Genomic DNA, 12,500 nt, shown 5'->3' with positions numbered 1-12,500 from the left:
CGCTGACGTGGGCTCTTACTGGCCGAGGGGGGCCGTGGTGTGATGGACGACACTTACAAAGCTAGCCATCAGCCAAAGTGGCAGCCACCTAACCGAGACACTAGTACACTTTACATTTGCTGCGAGTGAACACACATCACATCATGGGGACAGAAAGAGAGAGACACCACCAGGGGGATTTTCTACACCTGGCAAGCTGTAGGATCAATCAATGAAGCCATTTCAATCACAATTTTTCTTGTAGAGAAAAACACCATCAACAACATTTTTATGAGTAGTTCTGTAATACTGCTGCTGCTGCTGCTACTACTACCCCTACTACTCCTAATACTACTACTACTACTACTACTCATATGACTACAGCAGTTCTTCTGATACTACTACTACTACTACTATTGCTGCTGCTGCTACTACTACTACTAAAACTACTGCTAAAACCCCTATGACTACAACAGTATTTCTGATATTACTACTACTACTACTACTACTACTACTACTACTACTACTACTACTACTACTACTACTCCTCCTCCTCCTCCTCCTCCTGCTACTGCTACTGCTACTACTACTACTGCTGCTACTGCTACTACAACAACAACAACAACTGCTACTACTACTACTACTACTACTACTACTACTACTACACTGAAAGAAAATATTCGTTGGATCTACATGATTTTAATGTGTACATCGGTCCCACACAATCCAATTGTGTAAGGTCAACATGATTTCTTCCCCTATATTTATTGTGTAAGGTTTAAGTGATTTTATCACCTTAAACGGAGGTGATTGGATCACCTCAACCTAACACAACTTATTCATGTTCCAGCCTCATAAAAATGTGTTGGAACAATGTGATTTTTTTAAATTGTCACAAAATGTTTTTTTCACCTAAATCAGAGGTGATGAAATCACTTTAATCCTAAACAATTAATTGGTATTCCATTAACCAGAAAATATGTTGGAAGAACACAAAACTTTGACATAGTTTGAAAGTATTATTTTCATGTTTATTGAAGGTGATGGAATCATGCATACAGCTACATTTCAGTAACATGATTCTTTAGTCTCAATCCACCCCCCCCCCCCCAAAAAAAAAAAATAAAATAAAAAAAAGAAATAAAAAATATGGTAAAAATATTAGGTCTAGGCTATACAAATGCATTGCAGATCACAACTTGATGTACAGGCATGTGCAAACAAAAACAAAAAAAGGAGTAAGAATTCTGTGATTAAATGTATTGACTTTCACTGTACGCATGTAAAATGCACACAGATATACAAAACATAAGGACAGTCACAAATAACTGCTACTCTTAGACCAATCAACGAGCAGGAAATACAACGAGCAGAGTCTGTGAACAAAAAGAAAGTCCAATTCGCTTTAAAGGTGCACTGTGTATTATTTTCAGTAGTTTATTTTGAGATTTCATGCTGCCCATGCACAAATGTTGCATTTTTCATGAATATTTACCACCACCAAACTTTAAGTTGTCGTTATGACTGGGGAAATAGCTCTTTCCATACATGAAAAGGGGGAGGAAGAAAGAGAGGAATCTTCTCCACTGGCTGTCATTTTGAATTTCTAGAAATACAGATTTTTAGTAAACTTACTGAACTTTGGTCATACTAACACATTTTCGTTTATTACTAAGTAAATATTCATGAAAAGGACACAGTTGGTAATAGGCAGCACCGTTTCAATGTGCAGCATAGTTGCCTACTCTGGTCACAATCCTACACAGTGCACCTTTAAGAAAATAATTTGTTTGGTTGCTGTGAAAAAGTTGCCTGGCTCTTGCCCGACCTGTAGTTCCGCACAGCTTTGTGAGCTCCACTACTAGGTCTGGGAGCGTGTAGCAGGATTCCATTTCTCCAGTCAAAAAAATAATCGCAGCATTTATTGCTTCAATATCAGCAAATTCCTTCAAAAACGTTTTCTGTTGATCTCTAAAGCATTAATATAGTCTATGATATGTCCTGTGACTCCTCAATGTGAGCAGCCATTGATATTGATGCAATAAATGCTCGGCATTATTTTTTGCGTCCAGAAATTGAATTCTGCCACATTCTCCCAGACCGATGTGTGTGTTTGGAGTGCCACCAGGGGGCTCCAGAGCACACACAGAGGTCTGGCTAGAACCAGGCTAGTGAAAAAGTGCTCTCTGGCTGGATTAGCATCCATGTGCACACATCGGACACAAATAAAATTCACTCTACATACAGTTCTTTTAGCTCATTGACTAAGTGCATTAGTCCACACTTGTAGGTGTGCGTGTGTGCGTTCATGCGCGTATACTGTATGCATGTGCGCGTGCATCTGGCAGTCCACCATTCATTTGGTTGTCCTCTTTGTGGACCACATTTGTGTTATTGCCCAGTCTTATTTAAGTCTAGTCTTGGTATTTTGTTTGTCTTTAGTTTGGGTCAAAATCAACACAGTATGTACAAAACATATGCACACTCAAGTACTATTCTTAAACCAGCAAGGAGCTGGAAGTGCATACAAGCAAATTGATCTCTAGAAAAAAGGTACATTTCACTTAAAGAAACAAAAATAACTGCTGTTTTTTAGTTGCTGAAAAAAAGAGTCCTTTCCGATTGGGTGTCACGTGTGTGACAGACATACACTAAAACTGACAATGTCCTAAGGGTGGGATGCCCAATCTTCTGTCAGAGCAGATTCCAATAGTGATGTCTTCAATTGCTTCGTCTACGGCAACTTCATCCATGACCTATTCAACACAGACAAAAGTAAATAAACACAAATTAACCAAGCCATTTGAATTAACAAATAAATCAACATTAAGCTGGGCAGTAGGTTAGTGCAAAGTCCAAAGCATGTCCTCTGTTCCACTGTCAAGATTCTCAGTTGTAATTCTGATGTGGGACCTGGATGATGATTTAACGCTGGTGTGAATTGGCCTGAGGTTGTCAAATACCAGAGCCAAAGCTGTGTAGTTGCCTTCATTCTGCAGGGATGTCAAACTCAAACCCAGGGCCAATTGTGACCCATGAAGTAATTTTATATGGCCTGCAAGATCATTGCATAGCATGACAAGACTTTGACATGAAACTTGGTGTGTCACAGGAATACCAGTGGGCCCAGGCCAATGAAAAAAGTTCACTCTCATATGGAACAACACCCCAGGTCTACTGTGTCCTTCGCTGGGATCTACAAGGAGCTTGTAGTAGACAACCAGTGATGCCAATCCTCTATTTAAGGTGTTTCAGAGCACAGAGATGTAAGACAGAGATGTAAGGGTCAGCTCGTCTCAATTAAGAGAAGAACAAGTTTCATTATGCATATACAGGTACGATATATACTGTTCCTTGCGAGGAGACTTTGAAGGAAAAGTCTACTGCATTTCTCTGCTCTCTGATATTCTCTGATCTGAGATGAATTGAGAACCTCTGGCGTTTGTGCATGCGTGCAGTAATATGGCATGCAGGGCTTATCTGTCAAGGGGCTGAAATAAGAAGTTATTACAGTTTTCCCCATCTCAATAAGTTTCCCTGATAACTTAAGTGATTAAAAATAAAACATGCAATATTCTAGGCAGACATACAATGGGCAATATAATGAAAAGCGTAACACAGCTGGTGCACTCTGTGGACTCTGATTTCTACCCCCCCCCCCATCAGAGAGAAAAACATGTGTCAACAAAGTGCTCTGAGATATTATACACTTCATAGTAGTGCTCATTTTGTTTCTACATAGAAGATATTAATATTTCTTTTTGTTTAGCTGCACATGCATTGTGTAGTAAGTGTATTGGAATAAGGAAACCGTGGGATAGCTTGCTCACTTTCAACTGAAGCCTCTCAATGTCATGTTGAGCATAGCACAATGCATACAAACTAACTAGTGTCACACTCCACACTGAGCGTGGGAACACCAGGGAGGTAGTCATCAACACTTCTCAGATCAGATCATCTTGTCTCAGATAACTCCAATTCTAGTACTCAGCAATAATCTAATATTCACTGGTCAGAGTACGACAAAATTTAAATATAAAAATTCGAGAAGCAGCTCCTTATACCACTGGAATATTTAGTCACCCCCTTTCAGGTAACAGCTAATTTAAAGCAGGAGTCAAGTTGTTAAGGTGCACTGGGTAGGGTTGTGGCCAAAGTGAATGCTTTACCTTGTGGACTTGGAACAGTGCAGGGCATTGCAGTGGGACTGTGGTGATTCTTTTCAATTCAGCACTGATCTGAAAAGACATAAAGAGCCCAAAGGATTTAACAATCAAATCATTAACATTAGGAGAAAGCCACACACACATTCAAGAAAGGAGATAAAATGCTGTAATTCACAAATCAAAACATTTAAGACAATCCGAATTGAATGTCTTACCTTGCAAACTTTGAACAGTGCAGGCCACTGTGCCATAAGTCCTCAGAAATGGTGCATCTTGTACAACTTAATGAAATGAAGAAAGAAAGAAAGAAAGAAAGAAAGAAAGAAAGAAAGAAAGAAAGAAAGAAAGAAAGAAAGAAAGAAAGAAAGAAAGAAAGAAAGAACATTTGTAACCTGTGCAGCATGAGTTCTGGAAATAAACTACTTAAAAAAAATCACTCTCTGCGCCTTTAAAATCACAGACTGTATCATGATCTGCTTCAATTGTCATGGTACATGTTGGTGAAATTCAGATTTCCAATATTGACGCCATGCATCCAGCCTAAAACCATGTCTGTCCCACTACCACTACTTGGCCATGAGCATGGGACAGTTTACTTTGTACTACTCACTTGGTTAACACCACACATGCTTGACACCATCCGAAAAAATGTGTTCATGTTGGTGTCATCAGACCACAGGACATGGTTCCAGCAATCCATATCTGAAGTCTGTTTGTCTCTGATGAAACCATGATGAACACATTTGCTTTATATTGTTTCAAGCATGTGTGATAGTAGCCAAGGGAGAAGTATAAAGAAAATAGTCCCATGTTTACGGTCAAAAATGGTGGTGGGACTGATTTGTTTTGGGATTCTATGAATGGCATCAACATTGGGAAGCTGACTGCCACCAAAAGAAACATGCATATGAATGTACTGGTACCATGACTACTAAGGCAGATCATGATCCTCTCTATGGGGTTTTAACATGCATGGGTGTAACTCAATAGTAAAAAAAGGCTTTCTGCTCAGGAACCATCAAGTAGACAGGCAAAAAATACAGAAACTTACATCAGCCAATTCAGCAACAGTTGCTTGGATTGCAGGGGAACTGTGGTTATTCTTTTGAATTCAGCACTGATCTGAAAAAGGCATAAAGAGCCCAAAGGATTGACAAATCATAAACATTAGGGAGGCCTACTACCACTACTACTACTCCTACTGCTACTACTACTACTACTACTACTACTACTCCTACTACTACTACTACTACTAATGCTACTACTACTACTACTACTACTACTACTACTACTACTACTGCTGCTACTACTACTACTATCGCCCCTCCTCCTACTGCTGTTACTGGTGCTACTTCTTCAACTACTACCACCACTACGCTAATAATTCTACAGCGTTTACTACTAAATGCAATAACAACTGTGATGCCAGTTAAGGAGTCTGCAATGCCAATGTTTTGTGCTACAGTAGGCTATGTGAGTAACTCCACTGCAGAACGAAGTCTTAAAATACAAGTAGATACATGATGTGTGACTGTGTGTGTGCACTGCTCATGACGTGATGGAGCAGAGCAGTGACTAGAGGCAAGCACACATTCACACACACGCACGCACGCATGCACGCACGCACGCACGCACGCTCGCGCACGCACGCACACACCTGCACACACAACACACACACTCTCTTACACACACACACTCTCTCTCTCACGTCACACACACACTCTCTTACACACACACACTCTCTCTCTCACGTCACACACACACACACACACACACACACACACACAACACACACACACACACACACACACACACACACACACACACACACACACACACACACACACACACACACACACACGGAGAGAGGCAAGCGCCACTGAGCAGCAGCACAGACAGAAATGTGTCAGTGCCAACACCGCTTTAAAAAAAAGAAAAAAACAGACATATTGGCGGTCGGATAAGATTCAGTGCAAGCGAGGTTACGGCACTCCTGCAGCTGTCACACAGAAAGACACCTCTTGCACAGATTCAAAGGATTTGTTCCGCAGGGTAAACTCAAGCAGTCCTGTCTCAACACGCCTCAGCTATACTGACAGTTTATCATCAACAGCCACAGAGCTCCGACTGCAGAACACCGTAGGATGCAGCATCGTATTTGTGGTGATGTGATGTCAACAGCTCCTGATGACTCTTGCCTCGCTTGAATTCCTCAAGACGGACACTTGGTGCAAACTCACACAAAACCCCAGGGGCACTCTAATAGTCCACACTTTAAACTACTACACCCTGTGCAATGGCAGTGGTCAGTACATTTACTTTGTTGGTAGACAGTTTCTAAAGAGAGAGAGAGAGAGAGAGATAGAGAGAGAGAGAGACCACCAGACAGACAGATATACATTTTAAACGCAATGGCATATGTGAAAATGTTGCTCTTTGGTGTTTCAGTGCACCTACAGTGCACCAGATTGGACGTCCAGAAATGACCCTATAGAGACGTTTCAACGTCTCTTTGCTCAGTGGAAAGTGATGTGTCTTCACTGCATTAAATCCGCCTTAAGCCCAAGAAATCACTTTCAACGACAGCAATTTATCACACCCTTTTCCACACCATATCCAGTGGTGAAACGATAAATTGCCTCGTATTCATGCTCTGCTATTTGTTTACTTTGTTTCCTTTGAGGAAAAACATTGGGAGACTCTCCAGAGTGGAAAGCTTTGCGGTAATTGTTTTGGCAAATCCAAAGAACACTAACAGGTGTCTAGGTGGCCGTGACAGCCTGTATAACTTCATTAGCATAAAAGAGAGAGCAGCATTGGTTTGAAGCCATATGATACACAACTATAATCACAGCATTTATATTAGTCTGTCCTCACAGTCACTGACTTTGCTGCTTCTTGTTGCACTTGTTCTCTCTCTCTCTCTCTCTCTCTCTCTCTCTCTCTCTCTCTCTCTCTCTCTCTCTCTCTGTGTGTGTGTGTGTGTGTGTGTGTGTGTGTGTGTGTGTGTGTGTGTGTGTGTTGGGGGGGGGGGGGGATGGGCTGTGGACTTAAATGGAATTTTATCTTCCATTGTGTTTGTTCATACAGTATGTTGGGACACTGAACATATTTGAATTGTTAAATATAATATACGGTATACAGTATGTGTGAATAAAAATAAAGGATATATATGCCACTGCACATCATTAACGCCCTTCGCATCAAAGTACTGTAAGTGCACAGTAAATATTGACAGTAAATAGTGTTAATTGAACTCATAACAAGTTTTTCCAAATGCAACCTGGTTGTGCTATGCCGTGTCATGTCACGCTGCGTGGTGCTAAGTGGTAGGCTACTGTCAAACAAGCCCGGTTTGTGTTTCCATTACAAACCGTGTTACCCGGAGTATGGTTGGACTTACGTTTCTGGCGTTGTCACGTAGCATTACTTTACGTATTGTAGGCTAGTTTACTTAACGTAACATCTCAGCTATCGAAGTAGGCTACAGTTTCTGCCTTCGATTTTCATATCACAGTAATAAAAACTAAAGACCATTCTAAGAGAGTTGATCTGTTGTCCGCCATGATTATTTTTTGATTCACCGTTGAGGATGAGCTGACGTGGATTCTGGGTAATTGGCTGCGAAAGACCTGCTCAGCTCGCATCAGCCGGCCGGCTGGTTTTCGCGCTGGGTGTCGTGCTCAATCAAAAAGCAACAAGTGGCAGCCGAGTCGTGCTGTGTCAGGCTGTGGAAAACAGGCAGTGGAATAGAGCCTTTAGAGAGTAAGACTCTAGAAGAGTGTTAAACAGACTAACTCTAGAAGAGTGTTAAACAATAGTCTGTAAGTGTTCAAGTACTGTGCACTCTACTGCTACTCTATGACTACAGTACTTCTTGCATTTTATAAACCAGGGGTGCGATTCTGGAACGTTAGCATTGAACTACAGATGTACTATGTAGTTATCTACTTACTTCAAGGCGAAATACGTGCATTTCTCGAAACCTTACCATTCCCACAGTAAGCCCAAAGTAGTGTGGCTACTTTCCTGAGTCCACACCGCTACTTACTTTCTTGGCATTGCAGTGCGTGACCAAAGAAGCAACAAGAGATTAGCATGATTGCTGAGTCATGATTCAGCTGTTTCCTCCTAAATTCAGTGCGTGAAGTAGAAAGCAATAGTGTACAACCACCACCAGCACATTTAATTGGATGTCAGGACACCGCGACTCAGCTGTTTCCTCCACAACACACCTTGTAATTTCTTTGTGAAAAAACACGGCAGTGGCATTACAATCTGACACCGTCCGCACCAATAATGCAGTATTATCTGCATGCCGATTGGAGTTCGTTTCATTCCGAGGTGTAATTTGTAAAATATTTGGACAATATAGTTGTGGTTACTCCCGGAAAATCACCTGTTGAACTGTCATATCCGTAAAACGTCGCGCGGATTTCATTACATAGCCTAGTGGTATTCACGCTTGCATCCCAATGGGAAAACAGACGGCACACTGGTTCGAATCCACATGGTTGCAGTGCCACAATTTTGGAAATATCTGGCAGAAATAGATTCTTTATTTTGTGCATTACCAACACACACGTGCAGCCAAGGGAAAATGTGTTACACTGTAGAGTCCAAAACACGATTTCACGAGTTGTTGTCGACATGCTGCACACTGGATTCGAACCCTCGTGGCTCGCGTCTTCCCATTGATAGACAAGCGTAAATACCCCTAGGCTATGAAATGAAATTTGCTTAAAAAAAAAATAAAGTACTTGACACCTACACTAGTGCATTTCCGGGAGTAACCAATAGTGGTGTGGATCGGCACTGCCCTCACGATCCGATTCGATCACGATTCGGGAGGTAGTAGATCCGATTCGATTCGATTCTATTAGATCCAATCCGATTCGATTCAATTCTACAATGCATTGCAATGCATTACATTTCTACTGAACGCAAAGCAAATGTTCAGCCATGACCATGAGGAAATACAGGTAGTCAGATACTGAGCAACAATTTATTGGCTGTTTTCTGTATCAGTCTTGCAATGTTTTGAAGTGTTTTTATTTAATTTAACATTCATTTGCTCCCGAAATATCCATGGAAGTAATTGAAATTTAAAAAAATTGCCGGATTGATTCTGGAACTTGCCGGATCTGGATCTGGATCGTCCATGCCCCGGATCGATTCGGATCGCCGAATCGATCATTGTTGACACCACTAGTCACCAATGCTTTCTAATCTAAATATTTCACAAATTACACATCGAAATGAGACGAAATTCAATCGGTATACAGCTAAAAGTATATTATTAGTGTGGGATTCATCAGATTCCAAGGATATGACATTTTTTTTCACAAACAAATGACATGACGTGAATTTGTGTTCTGAACACTCTCGCAGCTGTATCATGACTTTGTGTGCATGTCGATTGATTTTCAGTGCTTTTGCACCACAAGATTAAAAGATATTGACACATTTGTGGTCAAATATGTACTACAAGTTTAGCTAATGGGTGGAGTCACACTCTGAAGTAGACTAGCGCTATGTGTTACTTGGGGTGGCTGAGGTGATGTCTGGACTCAATGGATCTACTCCAGCTGTACTTCAACTTCACTGTCCAGATACGGATAGGAGGCGCCTCACTTTCAAAGTCACCAGTACTTCAGAGTGCACATTGTTACTTTGTGTGCTAACGTTCGAGACACAAGAGTTAGCAACTTTTATAGTATTTACTATGCAACATTGCTAACCGACTAGCTACTTCGCCCTTTGAGAGATGCACCCCAGAGAGTTTGAATATTACTTTGTTTGTAGTGTCCATTCCTTGCAGCCTGTCCTCACTAGAACAACTCACGTAGTAGCTTGCGTGCCCTAGACTGTTTGGCAGCATGCAGTCAGTGCAATGGAAGCCAAAGAAAACCACACCTGTCAAGAAAAACAACTGTTTACTTCAGCAGAGTGTCAGGAGGACGGTTCTGGAAACTCGGAAGTTGTGTTTATAAATAATTATTTCATATTTGCACAGAAAAGCAGCATCTGTCATCAATTAAATCTACTAGAAAGGCTTTGAAGTCACTGTTAATGAAGACATCCACACACGTAACAAAGCATAGCCTTGTGAAATAGCTACCGTATATATTCAGTTTTGGACAGGAGGATGTCAACAAAACAAATCCAAAACACACTGTCTGTGGAATCATCCAAAATGTCAATGTTGACAAGGTTGCCACCTTTCAAGCCCAACTTGGCAAGACATTGGCATTAAGATTGACTTAAAACAATAGCATTTTGGACGTGACAAGCGACAAGGTCAATGGATTATTATTGTTTTTGCACTATGCTGGCTTGCAATGTGTGTCTTGCCCTGAAAGAATAAAACGTTGGCAAATGCAGCATGTTTGGGTTTGTCTTCATGGAAATGTTTTAGGGTAAACAGATTTTAAACATTGTGACCTCAATATTGAATTACTGTCAAATATGATAGAGGGTACTCCAGCCATTTTGGATGAGCTGTGGAGAATGGGGTAAGATGAGAATTTTCTTCTTTTAAGTCAGCCTATACGTGTATATCCAAACTACGCGCGCACACACGCACGCACACACACACACACACGCACGCACACAATGTAATGATACACAAGCGTACAGATAAGTAAACAGCCCACATTTCCTCAATACGACAGGTGTTTGCTTGGCAAGTCATTAATAAGCTTGATATGGGGAATCAGCATATTTTCACTGGTAGGACTATTCATGATAGCACCTATAGCAACCAAGCTAATTACTAGCATGACATTTATGTCAAGAAAAAACAAAACTATTCTAAAAATAGTATTCAGGACTTAATGATTCTTAAGATGGAGTGGGAACATATGGTGTTGAATATGGATTTTAGCAACCGTATGTTATATTCTGCACATGAAGTGCTATTCAGATTTCCTCTGAGATTTGCGTTACACAAGGCAAATCATTTTGCTCTTTAGCAGATGCAAGAACTCCTTAGTTATGATTAAATGGATTTGAAAAAAGCTGGTATAGGCTAAAAAACATCTAATTCAATTTTCATGGGTTCATTGTAATGCTGATTCTATGATTTGTTTAGGGATTACAGTAATTTAGACAGATGGAGAATAACAACTTGACCTAGAAAGCTTTCAAAAGTAGCTTTAAATGGTTTCTCTGAGATATACATCACTTGTTATCATATGTGATGGTACAACCTTTGTGCAGTGATAGGCCTATATGTTTACTCTGCAAATGTGCTGCTTGAATACGGCTGTCTATATCTGTACATTATATAAAAGTAGTCATGGGAATGCCATAGTCAAGTCAAGTCAAGTCAAGTCAGCTTTTGTCAGTTTCCTCATATGCACAGGCCATACAAGGAAATTGAAATTACATTTCTCTCTCTATACCACAAAGGACATAGACATACACATGACTGAAATTTTCAGACTGACATCAACGTACAAGACAAGTAACACCGATGTACCAGTAACAGTATAGTGATGAAGTGATACAAATACTGAGCATTTAACATTGGTGAGTGACAGTTATGGGCCAGTGATAAACCAGTAACAATAAGTCATTAGTAATTAGTGATTAGTAATAAATAACGATTAACATTTAACATTGAACATTTAACATGTATTCTAGGGGAAGGAATAGAAGACACAATAATAAAAATGCCTTACTTCTGTGTATGCCTGTCGAAAGACAATCATCTGTCAAGCTCAACAAATAAAGGCCTACCTGGGACTGTACTTAGAGATGCATTTAGACTGTTATGCTGTAGGTGAAAGGTTAATGCAACATAAGAACGCTGTAAGGAAATGAAATATTGAACAGAAGAAATCAATATGATCAAAAAATCCTTCATGTGTAGGCTCGTTATACTGCTGTGTGTGTGCGATAGACGAGGAGTCTCAAGTCTTTGGATGAAGGTCTTGCCCACTGGGTTTTGAAACACTATTCAACATTTCAATGTTTTATATTATATTATGTAGTACATAGCCTACTGTACCCAACATTCACCCGAATCAAGGATATGACATTTGTTAGATATGGATGTAAATGGATGTGACAGGGAATAATAGCATGTAACCTTATTTTCCTCTGCAACGGAGTGAGATTGACGCAAGAAGGAAATATATACGTATGTAACCTTATTTTCTCTGCAAAGGAGTGAAATTAATGTAAGAAAGCACACTCCTGTCTCTTGGACCTGACCCAAGCAAGATAATGATAAGTAGCTTCCCACCACCGTAGCCTATCTGAGTCAAATATAGCAGTCAGCGCACCTAGAAATCCATGCAACCGTATTTCACCTGTCCTTCTAAGGTTTCTTCTCGCCATCTCTGGGCT

At 40.5% G+C, this 12,500-nt stretch overlaps 1 long non-coding RNA gene across 1 annotated transcript; it reads right to left on the bottom strand.

Annotated features, from left to right (window-relative positions):
- Positions 1-1,774: 1,774 nt before the first annotated feature.
- Positions 1,775-5,269, bottom strand: LOC134463209 (uncharacterized). Its single transcript, XR_010037677.1, has 4 exons — positions 5,197-5,269; positions 4,361-4,426; positions 4,149-4,217; positions 1,775-2,735 (listed from the first exon to the last, which is right to left on the bottom strand). It is a non-coding gene; the product is annotated as an uncharacterized LOC134463209 (long non-coding RNA).
- Between the last annotated feature and the right edge of the window lie 7,231 nt (positions 5,270-12,500).

Source organism: Engraulis encrasicolus, chromosome 14 (genome assembly GCF_034702125.1).
Source record: "Engraulis encrasicolus isolate BLACKSEA-1 chromosome 14, IST_EnEncr_1.0, whole genome shotgun sequence".
NCBI lineage: Eukaryota > Metazoa > Chordata > Actinopteri > Clupeiformes > Engraulidae > Engraulis > Engraulis encrasicolus.
Note: the sequence above shows the minus strand (reverse complement) of the source record. Positions and strands in the feature narration are given on the sequence as shown.